We start from the raw sequence: 26575 nt of genomic DNA on the forward strand, positions 1-26575 counted from the left end.
CTGGGACACATTTCAGAACTGAGCTGGGAGTGCTGGGCCCAGCCAGTGCAGGGCTCCGTCCACCATCTGTGTGCACACAGGGGCTACAGGAGATCTGGAGCAGCTGAGTGGCTCTTAAAACACATCTAAGGATGTCTGAGTTACCTGCACAGGCCAGGCCCTATGCACACTCTCAACTTTCCTGACTGCCCTCCAGGACGTGGCCCCATTATTCCAACTGGTAAGCTCCAGGTCCCTTCTAAAGGAAACACATAGGGGAAGGTGCCAAGGCTGAGATTTCTAATAGAAGGCTGCCCACACAAATGCGCCCCCTTATCTGCGGTTTCACTTTCTGCAGTTTTAGTTACACACTACCAGCTGAGGCCTGGAAGCAGGTCATCCTTCTGACACACAGTAAGAAGGTCCACAGCAGCCTACATCACAATGCCTACCCCATTCAGCCCACCTCACCTCGCCTCATCACATGGGCATTTTATCATTTCACAGCATCACAGGAAGGGTGAGTATAGTCTCGTAAGATATTTAGAGAGAGACCACATCCACATAACTATTACTACAGTATACTGCTATAATTATTTTATTTTATTATTAACCATTGTTGTTAATCTCTTACTGTGCCTAACTGATAGACTAAACTTTAACATAGATACGTATGTATAGGAAAAAAGCAAAATTTATACAGGGTTTGGTACTATCCAGTGTTTCAAGCATCTGGGTGCTGTGAACACATCCCCTGCAGCTAAGGAGGAACTACTGTACTTTATTTATTTTTTTAAGATTTTATTTATTTATTCATGAGAGACACACAGAGAGAGAGGCAGAGACACAGACAGAGGGAGAAGCAGGCTCCATGCAGGGAGCCCCATGTGGGACTTGGCCCCGGAACTCCAGGATCACACCCTGGGCCGAAGGCAGGCGCTAGACCGCTAAGCCACCCAGGCATCCCAGTACTTTATTTAAAGGCAATTTTGACACTGCAAATAATAAAATAATTGGTAAAAATCTATGGCAGGTGGTGTTGGACATCCTCAGGGTCTCCTCTAATGCTACTGGCTTTCCTAGCCCTGTTCCAGAACTTAAGCCCACTAGGACCCCCAAAATAAAACTTCTTATTTCAAACACCTACACCAACTGAGAGCCTGTATCACCAAGTCTGAGGATAATGTCATATCAATAAGTTAAAAACTGCATATTGTAGGTGCCCCTGGGTGGCTCCGTGGGTTAAGTGTTTGACTCTTGATTTCACTTCAGGTCACGATCTCAGGGCCATGAGATCCAGCCTCAAGTTGGGCTCTGTGCTGGGTGCAGAGCCTGTTTGAGATTATTCTGTCTCTCCCTCTCTCCCCTTCCTTCCTTGCTCACATTCGCTGTCCCTCTCTCTCTCTCAAAAAGAAAGAAGAAAGAAAGAAGAAAGAGAAAGAAAGAAAGAAAGAAGAAAGAAAGAAAGAAAGAAAGAAAGAAAGAAAGAAAGAAAGAGAGAGAGAGAGAGAGAAGGAAAGAAAGAAAGAAAGAAAGAAAGAAAGAAAGAAAGAAAGAAAGAAAGAAAGAAAGAAAAAGAGAAATCCTGCATATTGTACACATGGCAGAAAGGGGAGTTTATGTAACATTTTTTTCATTGCTTCCCTATGCAGAAGTGAAGCTCCAGGATATTTGAGTAAAATATTTTTTCTCCTTCAGAAGCATCTTTAAAGTTCAGGCAATGGAATAAAACATTTGTAGTTCTAATTGTCTGAAATGTTTGTTTGCTTTTTTGTTTTGTTTTGGACACTGACATTCCTCAATCAAGAAGATTAAAGAAGAAACAGAAGGGAGGCACATTTGAAAGTGGTTAACCAATGAGTCTGAAGGTTTAAGAAGCAATAATTTTTTATGATATGAATCTAAACTAAACTGGCCCTTTCTGAAAGACTGACCTTGTATTCAGGAACTACCTTCATTCCCTCTTCCATGGGGTTACACCCCTAAATGCCACCACATTATAGAATTATAAAGACCTAAGTTTCAAATGACTGTGAATAATACAAGAATCGATTAAGAACCAAAACCTCAAAATGTTTCGCATCGACTAAACATTGATTTGAACCTCCAGGGCAAAACTTCCCATCTCTCTGGAATAATGTTAACTGAATTCCTAGATAAATTTTTCTCATGCGAGTAAATATCTAAAGCTGTCCACTGGGCTGGTCCGAAGTATGCTTCCAGAAGCAGCTTCTACCTTCTGTATTTTCTGTGCATGTGTATTGTTTCCTGTTTGTGTTATGCTTGGTTCTGTATCTTGGATCTCAGAGTTCATTTGTTGCTCTTGGGCTTCAGTATTTTATGTAATGCAACTTAACAGATTATTTATCATAAAACAATTTAAGATGACTAGGATTTTTGATCTAAGCAACATTTGTACCTTAAATCACCATGTGCTTTGGTGCTTTGTGGCTTGTTGATAACCGATATTAAAATATTTTCTCCTAGAGAACATGCATCATGTAATTTTTATAATGTGATAGGAGTCAAAACTGAGTCGTGTTACGGATATATTTCTGCTCACAGTCTTTCCTGTATATTCCCTCTAAACCCCACCTGACATGAACATCTATACCACTCAGGCACATTCCTACAGGAGGACGCAGGCCCGCGTGGAGGAACACACGCTGTCCTCACTCTGGCTCTTGCTGAGGATGTAGGTGCAGAGCAGGGCCTGGTCCGGAGCTCTCCGAGGGCCATGGGGATGCAAATGCACCCCAAGAGACTTGCAACTAAGATACTCAAATGTTCTCAACTCCAAGTCCTCCCTGTTTAAAAAACTGTGCCAACCATAACCATTTTGTTTTCAAAATCCTGGATAAAACAGGATGAAAAGAAAGAGACAGTCAGAAAAGGTAAGTGAGCAGACTAAGATCACCCAAGAAGCAAGTGGCAGAACCCAGAGTTTGAAACCTAAGTCTCCTCACAGGCCCTCCAGAAAAGGCAGTGGGGAGGGCAGCCACAGACACAGCAAAATCCCAAATGTGTATCCTCATTCTCTCCCCCTGCATCCTCAGCTAAAATCCAGTACACTGGCTGGCCAATAAAATGTAGGCATCAATTGTGGCCCAGTGCCTAAAAGAGTTCCCCAGCCCTTTCCTAAAACATACTTATGAACTTCAGGAATAACTGGAAATGTCTTAGTATCTTGCACAGTGCATGTTGAAAAATCACATTTGTTAAAACCACCTGCTACTACCTTCATTCTTCTAACCCTGGTGACATCGGTAGGAACCCAGTCAGCCTACCTTTAAAATTTGGAATTTTTAATGTATGCATATCTTCAATGTTTTGCTTTTTTAACACGTTGGCCTAATGTCTCCAGTGTAGTGATGCCAGGCCAAGAACTATGGCTCAAATACCACCTCATTTCAGCCTGTTTTCGGCAAAACAGCCTCAGGACTTCTCATTGAATGAACAAGTTGCCTTGCTACTCAGCCCTGCTGCTTTGCTGATGCTGACAAAGGAACACCCTACCCTTCAATCCTTGCCACCTTCATCCACTCATTCCAAGAATCTTGCTGGTAATGTCAAGTCTGCTCAAGCTAGAGGTCAGTATTGCAATTGGCCCGTGTTGGTCATGAACATCTCCAGTGCACAATGGGGGCCCTGCAAAGGCCAAAATGAGGGGCTCAAGGCCATGTTGGTACCATGGAAAGACAAGGTGTTATTTAAACCTGCTCACTTACAGGATGGTTATTCATATTGCAAAAGGTTAACTAAGGATGCCTTTAAATAATGCACTTTTTAAAGGTATTCAAAAGTCTGAATCCTCCAAGAACGCTGACAATTTTTAGGAGCAGCTTTTATAAAAAGGAAGGCACAGAGGTGGCAGGGTGGGAGGGAGCCATGTAGGAATGGGGGCAGCGGGAGCACCTTTCCATTGTCTCTGGAGGCCTCACCATGCTATTTCTCTCCAGCCAACAGAAACCACATTTTGACTCAAATCTGAGCAAGCAAGAATATCTCCCTAGAGGGTGTATCAGATGTGACTGGTGTGATGACCAAACATTTTCTAATTGAGAGATGAAATATTCAGTACTGCTCATAAACCCCAGAATAGCACCGACTAGTGTCTTAGATAGAAAACTTACATAAGAAAATACCTTTTTATTCTCTTATGATAGAAATAACTCCCTAGAAAATACGGGTCAGAGTTAATGAGAAAGATGAGTCAAGTCCAGTGTGTAACACTTTTAATTTATGCCATGCTAAATGTGGAATAAATTAATTGCTTATGATTTATGGATTGAGTTTAAAGTTTTTGCCAAAAATAAAATAATTATTTTGCCTCTCCTGGTTCAGCATGAATGAATCCAGTTCATTCCCTGCACATCAACTGGTATGAGCCAAATCCAATGGTTTCAAATGTTTCTTTTTCTCAGGATCTGGATTTCTCCTCCCTCCTTCAATCCCCCCTATGTCTCAAGGAATGTCAGTAGGTTTTCTTTTATTACCACAAAATGGAAATGGGAGTGCCTTCATTTCTACTTTATCATCATCTAGGTTCTCATAGAATCATTTAAAGCAGTCTTTTCTGATGATAGGTGAAAATGGGACAAAACGTCATTAGCTGGAGCTACATGAGAATGCGTTTAGAGGTGAGGTGGGCTTGGAAGGGGTCTTTAAATACTTCATCAAACACGGCCTCCAAAGCCCTGAGGAGGGGTGACTAAAAGAGATCAGGGTCAGTGAGTGTGGTGCTGGATGGAGGGTACATTGGGGGTTCAGTATATTATTCTCAACTCTGGCGTACCATTGAAATTTTCCATGATAAAAAAAAACAAAAACAAAAACAAAAAACTTTACAAACAGATTTTTCCATTTTCTGCTTTTTCTTTAACAAGGCCCTCTCGGTTCCGGCGATTCCATTCTCACGCAGCAGGCGGGGGTGGGGTGGGAGAGGGCCCCGGAGCAGCTGCAGGCCAACATTTGCTCCTTGCAAAGGGGCCGGGGTTTTGGAGAGAGGAGGGCTCTTCGTCACAGCCTCTCACAGGCTTGGCACCTGTGGTCTGATCTCCAAAAAGCCACTCCACACAACCACCAGGCACCCACGGTGTGCGATAATTCATTCGCTGATTTGGCTCTGGTTGCTTCCTGCCCTAGCCAGGGGGGACATCGGGCTGCTGGGGGCACCGAGAGGATCCCGGAGTCGGACCCTCCCCTCCCGGAGGACCGCAGCCAGCTCCAGCGCGGGTGTCCTGGCGACCGCACCGCAGCCAGGAAAAGTTGGCTCGCGCGGGGTTTGTTGCCAGGCTGAGGTCTGCGCACCCGCCTCCCGCTCTGCCTCCCGCCAGACCCTCGGGCCAGTGCGAGGGACGCGGAAAGGGACAGACACGAGCACGCACCGGCGCCCGAGCCCGATTCCAACGAGAAACCCGAGCCGCCCGGCCTCTGCCCCTCAATCGCTTAAGCCCTCGGCGGCGTCTGCTGTGCTGCGCCCCGGGACCGGGACCGGGACCGGGACCGGGACCGGCCGGGGGCCGCGCGCACACCGAGCCCGGCCCCCAGCCCCCCGCCCCCAGCCCCGCGGCGCCGGCGCATCTGACGCCGCAGAAGGGCTGCGCTCGCGGAAGTCTGGCCGCCGGAGCCCGGCTCTGCGGGCAGGGGAACCTGCCTCCGCCCCCCCCCCCCCCACTAAGGGAAAGAAGGCGACCCGGTGACGCCTTCCTCTGGCCTCTCCGAAAAGCCGGGCGGCCGCACTGGCAGCCTCCCCGAAGCAAGGCTGCGAGCGCCCACTCGGTCGGAGCCGCGCAGAGAACGCACGAGCGACCGAAGCCCCTTCCCTCGGACAAGTGCCCAACTCCGCAGCCCGGAGAGCGCTCGCCCCGGGGCAGGAATCCTGCCTGGCGGAATCGGGACTAGAGCTTGATCCCCCAAGCGCCCCCCTCGGTCCCCTGTGGACCAAAGGCCCAGGCAGTCGCGGACGCAGGGGCTCCGGGAGTCCCCGCCTGCGTCCCGGCCCGGGGCTGGGAGTCCCCATCCCGGCGCGCTCGCGCCCTCGCCCTCCTTTCCCCTTCGCTCGGCGACGGCAAGCCCAGCCGGTTTACCTTCCCGGTCCCGTCCGGACCTCGGTGCCCAGCTCCGCGGCTGCCCCGTCACCAGCACCAGCCTCTTCTGGGTCGCTCCGGGGGGTCGCCCGAAGCCGCGGAGCCTCCGCCCGCCGCGCGCCCCCACGGCCTGGGCGGTCCCGCCCCGCCGCGCCCCCGGGCCCGGGTCTCACTAGCGCCCACCGACTTTGCACAACAGCCCCTCCGCGCCGCCAGGCTGCAGCCCGGGCTCACGGCACCCGGCCCCTTCCTCCGCATCTTCCGCGCCTGCCCTGCTCTCCCCGGCTCCCGGCGACCCCGCGCCTCCCAGGTCGCGCCGCCGCGACCCCCCGACTCACCGCGGGCCCCGCGCCGCCGCCGGGTCTGCGCGCGCCGAGGCGGAGCCAGGGCGCCCCCCCCCCCGCGCGAGCGCCGCCCCCCGCGCCCCCCGCGCCCCCCGCGCCCCCCGCGCCCCCGCGGCCCCCGCCCACGCCTTCTGGCCCCTCGGCCCGCCCGCGCTGCGGGGGCGGTCGGGACTCACCTCCCGGACAAGGTGACCCGGCCGGTGCGCCCCGGCGGCCGCCCGCGCGTCTCCGGAGCCAGCGAGCCTGCGGGGCGCGGGGCGGTGCGGCGCCCGCCTCTGCTCGGCTCCCGGCTCTCCCCTCCTGCGCCCCGCCCCCGCCTCCCAGCGCCGCTCCCCGCCCCGAGCTCGCCGCCGGCGCCCCCGCTGCCCCGCGCGCGCCAGAGGGGGCCGCGGAGAGCTCGCGCCGAGGCGACGGGGCGGGGCCCGGCCCTCCAGCCCCAGGCGACCGAGCGGGTGCGGGGAGACTCCCGCGGCGCGCACGGGGCTGGGGGGGGCGGGGGCCCGGCCCGGCTCGGCTCGGCTCGGCTCGCCCAGCCTGGTGACCGGCGCGCCGGCCGCGGTGGCCGCGGGCTCCGGGGGAGGGTGACAGCGAGGGCGAGGACGGCCCCGTGCGGAGGCAGCCGCCGACTTTGCCCCCGGCCGACAGGCCCCCCGGGGGTGTCACGTCCGTGGGTGGCCCGGGGCCAGGGTCTGGGACTGTGCCGGCTACAGAGACTGGGGGTGGGAGGAGCCCCTGGGTACTCCGAGGACGAGGTAGCAGCCTGGCTCCGAGAGGAGATGATTCCCCTCGGTCCTAAAGGCCTCCCCAAGGCTCCTGCAAGGTTTTGAGGTTCAAAGGACCCACTTTACAGGTCTGGCATCTGTTCGAGTACTGACCAGCCAGCTCTCCAGGTGAAACCAGGTGCGGCCCGGATTCTGAGACACCCTGCCCAGCCCCAAACAGTGTTTTCTTCCACTGGCTGCCCCTTGGCAGTTGGAGACTACAGCTGTGGGGGAGGGCGGGTTGGGGGGCATAATTCTGGTTAGGAGAGTGGGTCTAGGGGAGCAGAGCTGAGGAGGGCCACTGCATTTGAAGTGTTGGGGGAAGGGAGTATATTTTTTTTAGTTTGAATTCCATAGAGAAAGAACCCCGAATGAAAGATCTATCCGAAAAGGAGTTAAAGTGACTTAGGAAAATAATCTGTGAGCCCATTTCTACCCCGGGTGCAGACCTGCTGTAGACTCCAGCCTTGCTAGCCAAGGCCCTGTTAGTCAAGCCCCCAGGAGACCCTCCCCCTTGCCCTGGTAACCAACCCTTTGTCCCCCCCCACCCCCCCTCCCAGAAGGCACTGCTTCCACTAACAGTACCTCTGGTAGAATTTCCAAAGGGCAGGAGTTAGAGGTGGTGCGGGAAGGATGGGTCCCTCACTGTGTTCCCTTGGGGGGCAGTGTGTGTGTATGTGTGTGGGGGGAGTCTGGCACCTATGGGACATCAGCAACCCAAAGAGAATGCTGAAGTCAGAATGGTACTGTAAAAGACTTTCAAGTGGAGGAACAGGTCAGCAGAACCAGCACTATCTATGCTTTGCCTTCATCATTCGAATTGCAATCCAATCTCCATCTCCGCAGCATGGCAAAGCAAAACTGGAGGTTCTTCCTCTAGATCCTCAGAGCTACAAGCTCGTGGTTTGGTACATCTCTCCCATCTAGGAGAAGTTCTCAGATGGGAGGGAGATGCCCCCCACCCTTACCTTAGTAAAGTTGCTAGTCCTTTCCTGAACAGAAAATTCTCTCATCTGAACCATGAACCACTGGGTTAAGAAGGTGTTGTTACACTCATCTGAGGTGAGCAGAGAATCATTCCCATTTATCAGATGAAAAAGCTGAGGTTTTTCTTTACAAAGGCTAATTGAGGTAGTTGTAGCTACAGAATACACAGAAGTAGCCTGGAGCACAGTTTGTTGCCTTTCTGCCAATGCCGCTTTTGCTTATCTGGGCTTTGGGTTGAATTTTGGAGGGCAGTTTTGTTTTGCCAAGAGAGCACTTTGACTCTAGGTACTATCTGAATTTTAAATTGGATTTTTCCTAATAGGACAGGAGGCACCTTCCTTCGTGCAGTATAAAACATGATCAACCTGAAATCTGGCATTGTGATGCCCCCAGATATGGTTTTCTTTTTTAAAATCCCCCTGGCTATTCGGGGTCTTTTCTAATTCCACACAAATCTTAAAATAATTTGTTCTAACTCTCTGAAGAAAGTCCATGGTATTTTGATAGGGATTGCATTAAACGTGTATATTGCCCTGGGTAACATTGACATTTTCACAATATTAATTCTGCCAATCCATGAGCATGGAATATTTTTCCATCTCTTTGTGTCTTCCTCAATTTCTTTCAGAAGTGTTCTATAGTTTTGAGGGTATAGATCCTTTACATCTTTGGTTAGGTTTATTCCTCGGTATCTTATGCATTTGGGTGCAATTGTAAATGGGATTGACTCCTTAATTTCTCTTTCTTCTGAATGGATAAAGAAGATGTGGTTTATGTATACAATGGAATATTACTCAGCTATTAGAAATGACAAATACCCACCATTTGCTTCAACGTGGATGGAACTGGAGGGTATTATGCTGAGTGAAGTAAGTCAGTCGGAGAAGGACAAACATTATATGTTCTCATTCATTTGGGGAATATAAATAATAGTGAAAGGGAATGTAAGGGAAGGGAGAAGAAATGTGTGGGAAATATCAGAAAGGGAGACAGAACGTAAAGACTGCTAACTCTGGGAAACGAACTAGGGGTGGTAGAAGGGGAAGAGGGCGGGGGGTGGGAGTGAATGGGTGACGGGCACTGGGGGTTATTCTGTATGTTAGTAAATTGAACACCAATAAAAAATAAATTAAAAAAATAAAAAATAAAAAAAATAAAACATGATCACTGATTGCCTGTGGAGTGTTCCCTCCAGAAGTGAGGATTGCAGAAGTTAAAGGAAGAAAACACCATTGAATTTTGTGGACTATCTGTATATCCTAGGTACTTTGAAACTTTTCAGGTTGATACTCTGGAACTATATACCCTACCCTGGCTCATCTTGGTGATGTGTTGAGCATGGATATATTTGTAGGGAGTGTGGGTGGTATGGAATTGCATTTCCTAATATTTTCTAAGAGTCGGTTTCCATAATGTGCCTCAATCAATTTAGCATCTAAATATTCACAATTTTCTTTTGTTGTGGAATGAATATGAAACTTCTTCTGACAGTTTTATGGGTGAACTCCCTTAAGTCACTATGTTCTATGTTTGTAAAGCTCTTTACTTTGGATGCTTTGCAGGTACTGAAGAAATACTCAGTGATTCATAATTGTTGAAAAAACCACATTGGACTGTGAGATCAAAAAACAGATGTCTCTGAAGAAAGAGGGTAATTTGAAAGAAATGGAACAATTCATAATGTGGTATGAACATTCCTCTTCCTCATCTTCTTCTTATTAATTTCTTGCATGCCACTAACATAGCTTCAAGATCCCCAGATACATATTGTCTTTTCTTGACACTACCCCATATGCGCATACACACACACATATACACACACAAACACACTCCTTTTAGTGTTTCTGCAATCCTAATGGGCCTTACTCTTCACTGCAAAAGAAACTTGCCAGGATCAGGAGTCTAAAACCCTGAGAGGGGTTGTCACCTGCTCCCAGCAAATGTGGCAGCTCTGGGAGGAATCCAGGGCTCCTGGGGGCACCTCAGTTGATTTGGAATGTTAACTGTGCACATAGAGCAGTTTGTCTTAAGTGTGGTTCCCTGCTTGTGATTGGAGTGTTAGCATAACTGATATAGGTGATGAAACACTGAAATGAAAAAGCAAATGAAGGGCTGCCACATATTGGGCAGTGGGACACAGTAGAAATCATAAAATCTCCTAGAAACTGGGTAACCTTCTCAATGATTCTTATCTCTTACAAGAGATTATAGAACTTTTCAGAGCTATGGACAGTTGGTGGGGCCAATTCAATTCACATGTTGTTGCTGTCAGTCTTCTCAGTGATTTTCAGGAGAAGCTGTTACCTGCCCAGAGGTAGGTGGACTTGATGAGAGGAAATACAGATTCAAGTTTTTAAAAATAAGAAATATTCCTTAAAATGTCTTAAACTGAAAGGCTTTAGATCAAGGGCTATATAGTACTATGTGTAGTGTCTGGGGGTCAACAGAGCTCATTCAGAAACCCATCTTTAGATCAAACATGTAAAGTGCTCTGTCCCAAATGTTGATTGTAGTATTAAAGATGAAGAATAGGTATATGCAATTTTAAAGCATTTTAATTAATATAATGCAGGGTTTCTTTTTTCTTTTCGCTCCCCAAAATCTATTACTAAATTGTTTGTCTTAAGTTGATGACATCCAGGAATTGAAAAGCTGCAATGTCTTATGACAGTGGAATCCTTTTTGACTTAGAAGGACAGGTAAATGAGCATTCAGATGTTCAATATAGACATGAAAGGCAAGGTTCTAAGAAAAAAAAACATGAATGAATCAGAAATAAAGGGAGAAAAAGCTAAAACCTAGGGAGATTTCTGAGGCCATGTCGAATGAGAGTTTAGAACATGAAAAAACTTGCCAAAGAATGTCATAAAGTTGGAGCTGGAGGAATTCTTGATGACCACCCTCTGATTTTCCCCATGAGAAGACAGTTCTAGAAGGGCTGTGTGGAAGGGCAGTCAAGCCACATTGGGTTACTGATTTCCAAATTAGCTGTTCTGCCTCTGCATCTATTACATCGCTTTGGAAAGAATCAAAGAAGAGAGAAAGTGAATGTGTTCTAGGCAATTTCTATAGTGCCAGAGTATCTCTTATCTATTGTTTCCCCCAAACTCAGTAGCTTAAAATGATAATCGCTCACAATTCTGAGGGTTGGCCAAGAGGGCTAAGCCCACTGGGATGGATTGCCTCTGTTTCACTTGGTGCTGCCTGGGCTCACTCAGACCTATCTGTGGTCAGCTGGCAGTCAAAAGCCTGACTCACCTATCTGGGGGTTGATTGGTGATGGGCCGACAGGCCAGGCCGTAAGTCTGCCACCCAGATGGCTGTCCCAGCATTCCTTACAAAGTGGTGGCTGTAGGGTGCCCAATGGCAACAGCTTCAGTGCACACAGATTTCCAGCAGATTTGACACTAGCTATAGTCTCATTAACCAAAGCAGGTCAGGTGCCCTGTTCCAAGGCAGGAGATGGGGAAATAGCTGTCATGTTTTGATGGATGGATGGAGCCATAAAATCACATTGGCAATGAGCATGTATGTACTAAAGGGTGGAAGGAATTGAGGGTCATTTTTGTTATCTGCTGCACCTAGAAATAAGGTAGGTTCTTTATATACATAACCTCTCTGAATTCTGATCTCAGCTCAGTGGGGCTGGGAGTGATCCCAGGAGCTGAAGAGGCTGAGAATCAGGGACTGAATAGCTCACATAGTTACTGAGAGGAGAGGTAAGGTGCAGATCCAGGCTGTCTGCTTCTTCTTCCTTTTTTTTTTTTTCTGGAGCAACATTTTTTTTAATAATAAATTTATTTTTTATTGGTGTTCAATTTGCCAACATACAGAATAACACCCAGTGCTCATCCCGTCAAGTGCCTCCCTCAGTGCCTGTCACCCATTCACCCCCACCCTCCGCCCTCCTCCCCTTCCACCACCCCTAGTTCCTTTCCCAGAGTTAGGAGTCTTCATGTTCTGTCTCCCTTTCTGATATTTCCTACCCATTTCTTCTCCCTTCCCTTCTATTCCCTTTCACTATTATTTATATTCCCCAAATGAATGAGAACATATAATGTTTGTCCTTCTCCGATTGACTTACTTCACTCAGCATAATACCCTCCAGTTCCATCCATGTCGAAGCAAATGGTGGGTATTTGTCGTTTCTAATGGCTGAGGAATATTCCATTGTATACATAAACCACATCTTCTTTATCCATTCATCTTTCGATGGACACCGAGGCTCCTTCCACAGTTTGGCTATTGTGGACATTGCTGCTAGAAACATTGGGATGCAGGTGTCCTGGCGTTTCATTGCATCTGTATCTTTGGGGTAAATCCCCAGCAGGCCAATTGCTGGGTCATAGAGCAGGTTTATTTTTAACTCTTTGAGGAACCTCCACACAGTTTTCCAGAGTGGCTGCACCAGGTCACATTCCCACCAGCAGTGTAAGAGGGTTCCCCTTTCTCCACCTCCTCTCCAACATTTGTGGTTTCCTGCCTTGTTAATTTTCCCCATTCTCACTGGTGTGAGGTGGGATCTCATTGTGGTTTTGATTTGTATTTCCCTGATGGCAAGTGATGCAGAGCATTTTCTCATGTGCATGTTGGCCATGGCTAGGTCTTCCTCTGTGAGATTTCTCTTCATGTCTTTTGCCCATTTCATGATGGGATTGTTTGTTTCTTTGGTGTTGAGTTTAATAAGTTCTTCATAGATCTTGGAAACTAGCCCTTTATCTGATAGGTCATTTGCAAATATCTTCTCCCATTCTGTAGGTTGTCTTTGAGTTTTGTTGACTGTGTCCTTTGCTGTGCAAAAGCTTCCAGATTTTAGGTTGTACTACAAAGCTGTGGTCATCAAGACAGTGTGGTACTGGCACAAAAACAGACACATAGATCAATGGAACAGAATAGAGAATCCAGAAGTGGACCCTCAACTCTATGGTCAACTAATATTCGATAAAGGAGGAAAGACTATCCACTGGAAGAAAGACAGTCTCTTCAATAGATGGTGCTGGGAAAATTGGACATCCACCTTCAGAAGAATGAAACTAGACCATTCTCTTGCACCATACACAAAGATAAACTCAAAATGGATGAAAGATCTAAATGTGAGACAAGAGTCCATCAAAATCCTAGAGGAGAACACAGGCAACACCCTTTTTGAACTCGGCCACAGTAACTTCTTGCAAGATACATCCACGAAGGCAAAAGAAACAAAAGCAAAAATGAACTATTGGGACTTCATCAAGATAAGAAGCTTTTGCACAGCACTGGCTGTCTTCTACTTCCTCAGTAGCCAACATTAACAGAGGGAGTCTGTTAGGAGTCAGCGGAATGCTTACCATCAAGGTTGGGAACTCAGATGTTTACCTGAGCTCCAAGTAAGCATCTGCTGCTTCCTATCACTTCTGGATTTCTGCATATCTAAAATGGCATTGTGTGAGGCGTGAATGTGTTCAATACACTCAGCATGTTTTCCTGACCAGAGTTGGCTGGTTATTGTTCTTAAAGACAGTTGGTGAGACAAGGTTGTTGGGTACTTTTTCCAACAAAGTGGCCAATTCTGGATTTTTGGCACAAAACAGATGCTGGTGCTTGGAAGGCCCCCAGAATACTATATAAGAGGAGTGATTGATGTTATCTCTCTCATTCAAGGTACTTGTTTTGAGGGGGCAGAGGCTGGGTGTGGCCAACACCCTTGCATCCCTTCAGATCCCCCTAGATCCCTTTGGCTGATTCCATCTGCCCACTCTCCAGTTTCTGCAGAACTTGCTGCTTATGACTCATACCGACATATTTCTTTGACATTATGCTAATTCCTGGGACAGCCTTAATTTCTCTTGTAAGAGCATGAAAACATGAGTTTTCTGTTCCACTCTTCCCCAGGCCTTGAAAGCCAGAGACTGAGAGACATCTGAGCACATCTAGGACCATGGGGTGCAACCATGGTCATAGGCATTCAGCCACCTCCTTAACCTCTTGAAATATCAGTTTTTCCATCTACAAAGTGGATATAACAACATTTGCCATAGATTGCTAGCACTTATAGCAGTGGAGATGCTAAGGAAGATCTGTGGTTGTTAGGGGTTTTGGGAAGATGTGCCAGCAAGGCATGCTCCAGAGTTCTCCCTGCTTCCTCTAAGACCCACTAAAGCCAAATAATAGGTTTTGCTACTTATTCTTGTGGTGTCCTGATGCCCATCCTTTTTGTTGGCATAGTTTTCCTCAGCAGAATTCATGATTTTGCATACCTGAATTAGAGAAGCTGGGCCACCTCAGTAAACACAAGTGCTACCTAATCCAGAATGGTAGCTTGGCCTGGGTCTCCTTTTCTGAAACCAGAGCCTAAGGGTGCAGTCAGACCTTTATTGGGGGGAACTAATCCCAGGGACAAGATGTGAAGACCACCTATATGGTCCATGGGGAGGAAGAGGGAGCCAGTCTAAGGGAGAAACTCCTGAGGCGGTCACAGTAGGTGACAACCAGCTTTCCATCCCCTGGGACCATCTGATGAATGAGAAGTGTTTCTCAAAATCAACCAGGAGAGGGATGAAGAGGATATGCATATCCCTGAGCCTCCATCCTCCATGGGCCCAGGAGGCATTGGCACCCACTTTTCTAGGTGGTGTCTGAATGTGTGTCAAACAAGCTTCCTTTTGCACAAGAGAGGACTCTAAGTAGGATCCTGGAAAATTTTGCTGCATGATTTACTGTGTGAAATTCCTGTACCATTCATGTCTACTTTAAGGATCTGCCTTTTACTTCAAGATGTTAGGTGTCAAATTGCTTTTTCTTTGAATGTGGCCCTGTGTTGAGACTCAGCCACAAGCTGCTCATTTTTGTGGGTTACATCAGATAAACACAGAGGTAGGTTTGGTTATGCCATCCAGTTGAGATAGATCCTGTCTACCTTTCCCAGCAACCAGGCCCATATACATCATGCAGCCAGAGGTCAGTCAGGAAAGAAAGGTCAAGTTCAGGGGCTCCCTTTGTGCTCAGTGCAAATATTGTGGATCCTTTCTGCTGTTATCTGCTTGTCTCCCACCCTGAATTTATTCCATCTCCCAACTTTGACAATTCACTTCTTCTTCCTATACTGTCACATACTGTCTTGGGCATTTTTGGAGATGTCAGGTAACAACCCAGCCTGTTCACACCAGAGCCTCCAGCCCCTGCTCCCTGTGTCCCCAATGTGGCTGGTCCTCGTATCCCTCAATACCACTTCACCCCTGTCCTGCCTTGGCAGATGGCTTCTACTTGAATTTTATCTAGTTACTAATTTCCTTGATCTAGTTAATGATCCATAACACAAATCTATTATTATGACAGAGTGCAGTATCAGAATAAATCAGTATCTTTGAGAAAATGCATTTGCCAAACGTTGGAAAAAATGGCTGTTTCCAAGACTGTTAAAGAGGAGAAAAATTAGAAGAAGCTTACCTTTACAAAACCTTGCTATCAGGATTGACTGTGAAGCCAGAATTTGCGGCATGTGCTCTAAACGCTAGTCTCAAAAAATAGATTCAGATGTCCACTTCAATCTACGTGCTGAAGTGGACAGGTCAATGTACCGTCTTCACTGAAATGGAAGGAGAGCATGTTTTCCTTGCTGCACAAGGGAACTACATGTACTAATGTAGCTCTAACATAATGACAAAATAAGAGGTCGGGATCATTGAAAACATTGCTTGTGCAGAACTAAGCATTTAAACATGTCATTAATTATTAGAATGATTTCTAGCATTTTCTAAAAGGCCTAAGAACTTGTTTTTGGCACAAGAAAATATATTTTTTGCTGCATGTGCTTTTTTTTCTTGGAAAAAAAGAGATTCTATTATAAAAATAACTACTTCTGTAATTTTGCAGGATGTGGAAGTGGAGGGGAACAGCACAAAGGTAAGCAATTTCCCTTTCGTGATTCCCAGTTTATCACTCATATTTCAAAAAAAGAGTGTCTCTTAAACAAAGAACCTGTCTCAGGCACATGCCAGAACCAACCCGCCTGGCCTTCTGTGCTCTGCAGGCACATTCACTGAGTGATTGTCATGCACATAAGCAGGGGCCTAGAGAAGCAGGACTTGGCAGTGCCACAACTGTCCCAGCAGCCAGTCCTGCCCAGTGTCACTGAAACATGGTTTGCTTGATATCAGGGCACCGGGATGCCATGAAGATCTCCTCCTATAGCAGGGGTTGAGCATGGCCACACAGAATCTCTACAGCTTGGGGATGCAGGACTAATAAACTCTGACTGGTGGCATGAAGGAAAGTACTCCCTTGGTCCCAGGGTCCACCTGACAATCCAAAATATACTCAAAAGGGTTTTGTCACCTATGGTATAGCTTGTCAAATGTACTTAAATTATGTCCCCACAGACATGGAAGGAATAGCAAAATGAAATGTTTAACAAGTAATGGAAAGCAGGAATATTACAATAGTAGACTGCTTTGGGCAGTCGACTGGATGGGTCCTTCCTGGCCTGCGACCTTGTCATTGGTTCAGCAATGTCTGCTTGTGTCTACTACTGGGCAGGTATGAGCAATGACGGTGGAGAACCTGATAGGAGAGGAGGGGGGCTTTTCCCTTAAGGACAATGAACAGTAGCTCTGTAGATCCATAGTAGCTCTGATGGAGAGGGGGGGCAGCCCAAGGAAACTGGAAGTAATCAGAACAGCTGAGACCTGAGTGTGGAGCAGGAGTTAAGGGCTTCTATATGGGGGCTTGTGCACACTGGGGATGGGGCAAGGGGTCCTCCAGGCACTGAGATGCTTTTGCAAGTTTTTAGGTCAGAAGAAGCATGGAGCCCCAAGTGTAAGGTGGGTGAGGTCAGGGGATCAGTCTGGGGAGGAAGGCAGTGGCCTGATCACTAAAGGCCTCACACAAGGTTTAAGGAGGTTAGACTTCATCTTGCGGCCATAAGCAGCATTCAACCAGAAGAATGACAGAATCAAATTTGTATAGGTAAGCTGTGAGTAGATCTTTCACAGGTAGCAAAGGAGGAAGTCAGCTTCTAAGATTCTTCAGGTGGCTTTGAAATCATCACATATGATCCTACACTTTTTGCCATGTGTGCCACTTTTAGAAAATTATCTGAAGGTAAATGTCGTGACTCCCTTGTTCAAGGTCATAGCAGGAATTCTGTCACTTTGTTTGGACTCCTGGCCAGGCATGCATCTCCACCTGCCCCCTCAACTGCCTTACCACCGGCTGCGTGGCCATGCCACCCACAGGCAGGTTTGTCTCCAACATCTCCACTCCCAGAACACAAAATCGGGGCCATGACCTTCTTTTAAGAAGGGAATCTCCTTGGTTTTAGATGCGGGGCGGGGGGGGGGGGGGGGGAGTGTGGGGGGTGGGTGAGAGAATAAGTGCTACAAGGAGAACGGGTCCAGTTCACATGAAGATTTGTCCTTAATAAATAACTTCATAAACTGTAGCCTTCTTATCTCCAGAGCCAGTGACAATGTATTTGTCATCCACAGAGATGTCACAGCTAAGCACCGATGAGGAGGATTCTTTGGACTGGAATATACTGGCCCCATAAGGTGTTCTCCAGGCATTCAGAAGGTTGTCTTTCCCAGTGCTTACGAACCATTTGCCACAATGGGCAAACTTGAGCGACAGTACACAGCTCTCATGGAGATGCAGCTGATATTTATCTGGCTTGGTGACATGTAGCATTTCCACGTTACTGTCCTCCCTTCCCACTGCCAGCCACTCTCCGGTTGGGCAGAAGCCCAGAGAGAAGATCTGTGTGTGAGGTGTCCTTGCTGTTGAATTGTGAATACTCGGTAAGAACCTGTGATACCAAATCTTCAGCTCTCTACTTGGAAGAACATGGAATAACCATACTTAACAGTGACGAATTCTTTAATTAAGTATTATATCTGTAATATATTTATTTTGTTTAAAGAAGGCTTTTTAACTTTGAATAAAGCTGTCTGCTCCTGCACTGATAATGAAGATGCGTTGTATCTGATACCCCTCCCCCCCCTTTGTTGGCAAAGGAGGGGAAAGGAAAGTTTAAAATAATTGATGAAAAATGTCACTAAATGTAGACTAAGGACTGTATAGAGATGTGAAATGTATAATTACATATGGAAACAATATGTTGCTGTGTTGTTAGATTTTTTTGTTTTCTACTTATTTTAAATGTTTGAAGATTTGAACAATTAGAACATGACAGGCCACATCATATTCATTTGAGTCTATTTGGAGAACTTTAACCAATATATCTATAGCTTTAGATTCTATTTGATAAAAGTAATTGGACTTTTTTCTTTTTTCTTTTTTGACTGGTCGACAAGTGTCTTTGTAATAAGTTTTTAATTCCTTTTTTTATTGTATTATAGACAGATGAACAAATTAAATTTGGCCTAAAGAGAGAACTTAATCCCTTCTGGATATTTTTGCCATGTTTCTTTGCAAAGGGAGATGTATACCTTTGGGCAGTTTTGTCATTACGAGAAATTACAGGCTATTTTTTGGCATGTTCTTTGGGAACTGCACAGATTCAGGGGAGGATTCCTCCTGCTGTGCAAGTCAAGTCTTTTACAAAACAAGGACAGCAGAGGAGATTTGCAAGGACCTCCCTCTGAAACCAGAAAGAATGGACTCTCACCTGAGATGAGGACTTGCTTTCTTTACCTCCGGTTCTTTCCCTGTCTTAGTTGGATGTCCCCAAAATGGACACAGGCTGTGCCATTGTGCCAGAAACATTGTGTTATCTTTTATGTTGTTGTTGCTGTTCAACTATGATATGTGACTCCTTTTTTTTATTATTATTTTTTGTTTGAATGCTTTAAAAATCTTTTAAGTCTGTGGATCTGCTGATGTACAGTGCCTTTGCTGCTATGGATCAAAATCAAGAGAACTATGTAGATAAACTTTATTGTATAAGTAGAAAATTACTTAATTTCATACTAGAAACGGATGGATGCTGCAAGTTGAAATGGACTGTCCATTGACATTCTTAATGTGGTAGCAGAAAAAAATGGTGTCTTAAGTGCTTAGTGTTTGATGTCATTAACAGTTTTGTAAAACTCTACAGTGTAGAAAGATTTTGATACTAAACTATGCATTGTACATAGTTCTAATGCTTCGTATTGACCACCAGTACTTCTATAATGGTAGACTGTGCATTCAGACTTTTAAGCATTAAACATAAATAACTTCTAAAAAAAAAAAAAGAAGAAGAAGAAGGGAATCTCCTCTTTCTGTCTCTGTTGGCTGGACCACTTCCTGCCTGGAGCACTGTTCTTTATTTGCCTTACTTATTACACTTACTGGACAGGAAGCTCTTAGCAGGTAAGGATTGCATTTGAGTGTGCACACATGTGTGCATGGACCTGTGTGGAGGTGAACATGGGTGGGGGGAGTTATTCTGCACCTTCTGTGTAGTGCATCTGCACATTCCCAGCAGCAGCCACCCTGAATGCTGTTTATGGGAAAAGCTGATAAGCATTAGAGAACTGAGTGCATACTATTTGAAAACTATGAGACCTTCTGGTTGCAAACAAACAAATTTACTTATTTCCTAGAATTTATATGTATTATGTGGCTTTTTTTTTCTGCACAAATATATTTGATAACTCAACACTTGCATTACCTGTAACAACACTTCTAAAAATTTTTTTTGTCGAGATTTTCATTGCTGTGGGCTTTCAGCAGGGGTAACTGGGTCTCCCACTAACCAGGCAAAACAAGTTGTGCACTGGAATCTTCAGCAGGGTCTGCTGGAGTCAGGCCTGCCCCCTCTAACTCACACTAGCAGACTAGCTGTGTCCACAAAAATGTATTTTATCTTGTGAAAAAGTCTTGTGTAGGCACCAAAGATGTCAACAGCTAGAAAAATACATTTTATTGCTTCACCAAAGGCACTGAAAACATACTTTTCAATAGAAATATGTCTTTTACCTGCTAATCAACTGTTCCCTAATTATCAAGACAAAGGCAAATTCTGGAGGAGCAACAGGGATGCCAGGGTTGCATGGGAGTGGCACCTGTAAGCCTGCATCCCCTGGCTGCCCTCTCCTTTGGTCTCTTCTCAGACAATGTGCTGATGGAGGGGACATGTAGGGTGGAGGCTGCAGGTTGGCCCCTCGTGGCCCACGTGATGGCCTCGTGGTACAGAAACTACAGTATAACATGGCGTGGCTAGAGGCCAGGATGGCATTATGCAGAGAGGAAGCAGCTGTGACACTTCTGATGCTGGCAGGCCTCTCCACTCCTTCCAAAACTAGCAGCTTAGACAGGGTGTGCTTAGACAGGGTGTTCTAATCTTTGTCTTCCTCTGGAATCTAGTCCGATTTTTTCTCCTCTGTTGCTCTCTTGCTCCAGCCTCTCGGTATCACCTCACTGCCACCCACTGCCCTTCTGACGAGTTCAAGGGGAAAGGGAAAGGAAAAGTCAGGATATGTCAAGTGGATTCCATGCACGCCCCCTCCCACTGCCCCGGGTGGCACAATAGGCTAAATCTCCCAGTTGAGTGGATGGGAGTTTGAAAGAAGCAAAACAGACAGTGCTTGTTTGCCTGAGAAGCAAAGGATGTCTGTGTCTTTCCTTGACACAGTCTTCAGATCCTTGAGCTCTCACTGTCACAAGAAGAGCTACTATAGCCAAAACTAAAATAGTAGCAGGAGAGTCGGCCAGTGTCTTCACACTCAAATGCCCATGATAACCTCCACTGTAGTTTAAGCACCAGGCTCTGATGTGGGATCTCCTTGCAGCTTGGCCACATCCTCCTTGCAGGGGGCAGGAAGGGTCATGGAGGGGTGAGCTGCCTGGTGCCCAGAGTAGGGATGCCTGCTGCAGAGTGGCCTTGAACAAGCCACCTCCTCCCCTCCCCACATTCAGCGTTGTTGCGAAGAGTGAGGGGAGTCCACAGATGTAAGAAAAGTAGAAGAGCCCACATCAAGCACTTGAGAACATCTGCAGTTTATGGGAGTAGCTGGGAAGTAACAGGGAGTCTCTGCCTTCTCCAAGGCACTTAGCAGAGGCTCCTCACACCTGTTCTCTCCACTTCTCTGGGACGGCCCCTTTCACAGGTGCCATTAGCCCTGTTGGCAGAAGAGGTCCTGGAGGCTGCTCTGCTGTGATAGGGGCTTTGCTCAGAAACATACTCCACAGCTTGTTTTTGCCCGACTCCCCTTGGCTTTTACTTCCCCAGCTACTGGCCTAGCTATTTATTTCCATTCCCCTCCCTGGGAAGTCTTTGGACTCATAACCATTTTTCCTGTCTCAGACCCCAGCTTCTCCAGCTGAAGTCCTGATGCTGGACCCTGGCTGCCCTGACCAGCCTCTCTCACTTGGTAACAGGAACCCCATTCTCCCCAGTCCGTGTGAGCAGGGGAGGAGGCAGCACTCAGACCTTGCCCCAGCCATGACCCAGGGACCCAGAGCTGGGGATGCCAAATGTTGCATTTGGAAAGTGGCAGGGATGGTATTTGCATTTGCCAAACTGTAGGTTTTCTCCCATCTCAGCCTGCACCTCTACTTCCTTACCTTGGAGGGCTGTGCTTAAGACTGAGAAGTCCCTTCAGCTGACACCTAGGCTTGCGCCCAGTGAGCTAGCTGACTGGGTGGGTGATAATGTGCCTGACCTGCTCTAGGCCATTTGTTTCCTGCTCATGGGACAGTGCCTGGGGTATACATCAGATTCTTTTTTTTTTTTAAGTATTTTATTTAAATTCAATTTGCCAACATATAGTATAACACCCAGTGCTCATCCCATCAAGTGCCCTCCTTAGTTCCCGTCACGCACTCACCCCATCTCCCCCCCACTCCCCTTCCACGACCCTTTGTTCTTTTTCCCAGAGTTAGGAGTCTTTCATGGTTTATTTTCCTCTCTAATTTTTCCCCACTCAGTCTCCCTCCTTTCCCTTATGGTCCCTTTCATATTTCTTATATTCCACATATGAGTGAAACCATGTGATGATTGTCTTTCTCCAATTGACAGTGTCAGATTCTGTACGCCAGAACCCCAGCCTGAGTTCTGAGATTTCTGTGCCTCTCCCCTGTGCTCATTTGTCACTCCTTTCAAAGAAAGATCTACTCATTTTTATGAAAACATGAAAAAAGAAAAAATACCTATGAAAACAGGCTGAGGGATGAAGTGCCTTGCAGGCTTGGCTCACAGAGTAGAAACTGGAGATTCAAGGAAGGAAACCAGCAGCAAAGTCTGCTTTTGCTCCACATTCAGAAAGTGGACACTTGATCCATTTCTCAGTTTCCGTATCTGCAAAATGAAGGTGCTAATTGACCAATTTTAGCTTATACCCAAGGACTCTGGGAGAATGAATGAGCTTGCATTTCCACATGGCACTGATGTGATGGAAGGTGCTCTATGTCAATAGCTGGAAGAAATAGAGTATGAAGTGGATATTCAGGATGCTTGGGTGTCTCTTGATGATACTGTGTTGAATTAAAATAAATTCTGCTGCAACAGATGAATGGTTTAAGCAGCAAATGCCACCTTTTCACCAAGCATGGGCATGCATTCACGTTTAAAGAGCTCTCCTAGTTATTGTGTCATTTGTTCCCAGCTCTGAACATGTCTGTACCCACCGATGGTACCTGGCAGCAGCCGGAAGAGGCAGGGACCAGAGCTGCTGCCATTGTTTACATGAGAAAGGGAGTCGAGGTCCACAGAGGTTGAGGAATGTCCTGAAGTCATTTAGCTGGCAAGGGTGGTGACCTGGAGCATCCTGATGCCAGGCCCATGCTTGCAAAGATGAAACTACTTCCGTTCCCCTCACCTGGGGCAGAGGGGAGGTAGAATGTCTACTTTTCCGGGCTTTGTCACATCCTTGTCTTCATGTACCTCTGCTCCCAAACATGCATCCTTTGGAGAAGCTCAGAAATGTTATTTGCCGTCATGCTTTGTACGTCCAATCAACTCAGGAGGGAGCCCATGCAACACTGCCCAACAGATCCCAGGTGTGATGAATGCCCCTGTCTGTAGTGCCTTCTGAGGCTGATGGTTCTCACATCACACATTTTCTTATGCGTCCTGTTATGCATCCTGGTGGCTGTTACTCTCCTTGTGGTAAGCCTGTTTACCTCAATGTCACTGGATCACTATTAGTCTGCTCTTGAGGCTATTAAATATTCAAGTTCTGTCAATCTTTTTTTCAAAATCTATTTCTAATGTTCTTAATCAGTTTCTCTGCATGCGTTTGGGCGCCCTTCCAGTCCCCCCCACTCCCTCGTGAAGCCATGGGGCTGTGTGGTATCGGGACCTGCTTCTGGCTTTATGTGAAAGCACTGTACTATTATTCATCAGGGACCCAGTGCTGGGCATCCTGGCAGTCTCCACTTGGACCCCGCCTGACTCCTTTATCTGATCTGTGCACCCACCCTGCAGTTTCTGTATGCTTTTCTCCTAACTCCAGCACATTCATTGTCTTCAGAGGACTTGGGTCCCTGGAGCTGGTTGCCCTTCAAGCTCAGAGAGCAGGGATGCCTGTGGGCTGAGGTCCTCTCTGGTGTCAAGTAAACACGGACAGACTGGTATTGGTGTGAAAGTCCAGCTCCCTTGCTTCCAGGCAGGACAGACTCTGAGGTGTTGCTTACCCTCCATAGCCCTCTGTGGGGTCAGGCTGAAGTTCCCCTCTGAGATTTCCCTGATGTGCTGCACAGGCTTGCTTTCCTCCCTTCCCATCCTCCCCTCCTGCTCCCTTCCTGCCTCCTCCAACCCCCAGGAGCAATTCTTCTATAATCGGTTACTGGTCCATGGATCCTCACCTTGGAGTCTGATTCTGGGAGAACCCAGATAAGACACTTGGGTTTCAAGACTGGCTGGAGGTTCAAGAAAGCTGTCTGGATCACCTCATCCATTTAATGCCAGCATGCTATTCAGTGCCGCTGTGCTCAGATATCTCACATGAACTTGAGTCTGCCAGTTCTAACTTGCTGAGACTCCACACCTAAGGTCGATAAAGGGAGGCTGCTTTTAGGAGGCATCATAACATCCTGCTCTGGAGGTAGATCTCCAGGACAAAAGGCTGCCCTGCCACTTACTAATGCTGTATATGCATGCCTGTACACATGTGTACCTATATTTGTGCATCTGTGAGAGCAAGAGAGAGACCTTGGGCAAGCTGCTTAATCTCTTCAGGGCTCTGGTCTACACTGTACAATGGGGAAAATAATAGAGTTTTCATCATATAGGAGGATTATGTGGCATCACCCATGTAATGTGTGTGTGGCATGGAGCCTCATGCTTGTGTGAAAATGCATTAAACACTCTATCCTTTACACTTTTCCCATTGAAGTCACAGCTCTGGGCATCTGGGAATATTTCTAGAGGAACTATCTCCCAATCATGGATCTCAGAGGCCCTCTCCTGTTCATTGGGGTTGGAACAGGTGGAGAGACTCATACATTAAGAGGATGCTGTTCTTGGCATTCTTCAAAGGCACACAGAGAGCAGGGAGATGCACAGTTTCCAGGGTAAAGGAGGCAGACACCCCAACTCACAGACTGTGGGGCGAGCACAAGCATCTGGCATCCACCTTTGCAAACAGTCAGCAGAAGGATGGCTTCAGCTCTGAAAGTCACAAGAAGACATTTGTCTCCAGGACCAACAATTTTACAAAAAGTGCCGCGGGGGGTGGGGAGGGGGGGCGAGCAATTTACCCCTGCCTTTGGCTCACGCAGTGAGCACTGCTTTATAATTAGAGGATTTTGCCAGGGAAGGAATGTCAGAAATTTATGGCACTAGTGCCTACTCATTGGATGCCCACATATAAGAGAAAAAAGGACAAAACACTTAGGGAAATTAGAAGCCATTTAGAAAATAAATCCCTGGGGAATCTATCGAATTTCAATTGGTATAGGACAACAGCTAATTTTCTACTATACTTTTCTGTCTCATTCCTTTGCCCTCATCAGGCCACACTTTTAAAGGGAAGGCTGAGTCCTTGGCTATTGATCAGCAGGAACTCCTGAGCTGTCATAAAACCCTGCCTTGAAAAAATAGATTCTCAATCCACAGAAGGTTTCATGCTTTCAGATCAGTAGATAGGCAAGAGACTCAGTTCACTCATTTAATGAGTGCGAGATGTCTTAGGTGTTACAGAGGACATAAAGATGATTACAACAGAGCCTCTGCCTGTAAGGGTTTATAATCTGGGAGTGGGAAGAGGAGACAAAACTCAAAACATCCAAAGCAAAGAGAGAAAGTGCTGTGAAGGAATTGCAAAGTGGGAGACTGAGGTCAAAGAAAGGAAATTGTGTCTGACCTAAGGGCTGGGGCTGTGCACAGTCTCTGCCTCACCACTCCTTCCCCACCACCCCCAACACTTGGCCCACCAGCTGGTTTCCAGGTGGCTAGAAGGGGCTCCTAGAGCCATACTGCTTATCTCCCCACAGAACTTTTTAATTATACATGTGGCCTGAAAACTTTAAAAATATGCATACTTGCAGAGATGGTGTTTTATTTATTTTATTTTATTTTATTTTATTTTATTTTATTTTATTTTATTTTATTTTCAGGTAGCTTTGTGATCAATTTAAATATTTTCATGATATAAATGTTCTTCCATTCTTCCCAGAATGAAGATTCCATTTCATTGCATCATGAATACAGAAAGTAATCTAAATCAAGATGATTTGATTTGGAGCCCCATCCAACGAGGTGGCTAGTTAGCTGTTGTTGTAGCTCAATTTGGACTAAGCATTCACCAGGAATTTCCCAATCAGCCTCTGAGCTACAGCATCACATGCTGGTCTTTCCAGATATAGTACAGGTGGCTGGTGGTGCTTCTTTCCTCAGGTTCACCTCTGCATGTGTGCTCCCTTGGCAGAACATGAGGCAAGTAACTGCGTATTCTCCTAGCCCCACCACCTTCTGCATATTTTAACAAAATCATATATATATATATTTAATATTTATTTATTTATTCATGAGGGAGGGGGAGAGAGAGAGAGAGAGAGGCAGAGACACAGGCAGAGGGAGAAGCAGGCTGTATGCAGGGAGCCTGACATGGGACTCAATCCCCGGTCTCCAGGATCAGGCCTTGGGCTGAAGGCGGCGCTAAACCGCTGAGCCACCCAGGCTGCCCAAAATCATATATTTTTATGATTTTCTCTAATCAATTTCCTGATTTCAATTTCTAATTGGATGCAGCATCATTATGTTGCATAATTTAGAACCAATCATTGGCTTCACTAATACATTCACATTCTTAATATGTTTCATTGCAAAAAAACATTATATTGATTCATTAAACTATGCTTGAAAGGTGGAGTTATATCATTAATCATGTAATGTTCTAACATTAAAATAAAAATTAGTAGCTAACCCAGAGAAGCAGGAAGGCTTTCACGTTTGCTCCCCTGAGGACTGTGGAGTTGTGAGACCGCATCTGCTGAATCTCCAAAACTTTCTTTCCATTTACTCTTTTCTGAATAGACTTCTTTTCCACCCATG

General features: G+C 46.5%; 1 protein-coding gene and 1 long non-coding RNA gene across 11 annotated transcripts in view; one reads left to right on the plus strand and one right to left on the minus strand.

Moving 5' to 3' along the window:
- The window catches only part of SYNDIG1 (synapse differentiation inducing 1), a 187993-nt gene extending 181273 nt beyond the window's left edge, over positions 1-6720 (minus strand). For 5 of the 7 annotated variants that reach the window (XR_012015254.1, XR_012015253.1, XM_072793626.1 and 2 more), the window contains exon 1: positions 6589-6720. The gene's annotated coding sequence lies outside the window, so the exon portion shown is untranslated. Of the gene's footprint in view, positions 1-6068; positions 6218-6406; positions 6458-6588 lie in introns of those variants that run through there. The other 2 variants (XM_072793627.1, XM_072793630.1) reach the window with 2 other exon arrangements.
- On the plus strand, positions 426-25958 carry LOC140614363 (uncharacterized). Of its 4 annotated transcripts, XR_012015256.1 has the most exons (8): positions 426-499; positions 3344-3569; positions 9723-9845; positions 16012-16041; positions 16518-16674; positions 17266-17376; positions 17625-17933; positions 25698-25958. It is a non-coding gene; the product is annotated as an uncharacterized lncRNA (long non-coding RNA). The 4 variants fall into 4 exon arrangements; XR_012015257.1 differs by lacking the exon at positions 25698-25958 and having other exon boundaries at positions 17225-17376; positions 17625-19657; XR_012015255.1 differs by lacking the exon at positions 25698-25958 and having other exon boundaries at positions 17625-19654.
- Positions 25959-26575: the final 617 nt, after the last annotated feature.

This window comes from Canis lupus, chromosome 22 (genome assembly GCF_048164855.1).
Source record: "Canis lupus baileyi chromosome 22, mCanLup2.hap1, whole genome shotgun sequence".
Classification (NCBI taxonomy): Eukaryota; Metazoa; Chordata; class Mammalia; order Carnivora; family Canidae; genus Canis; species Canis lupus.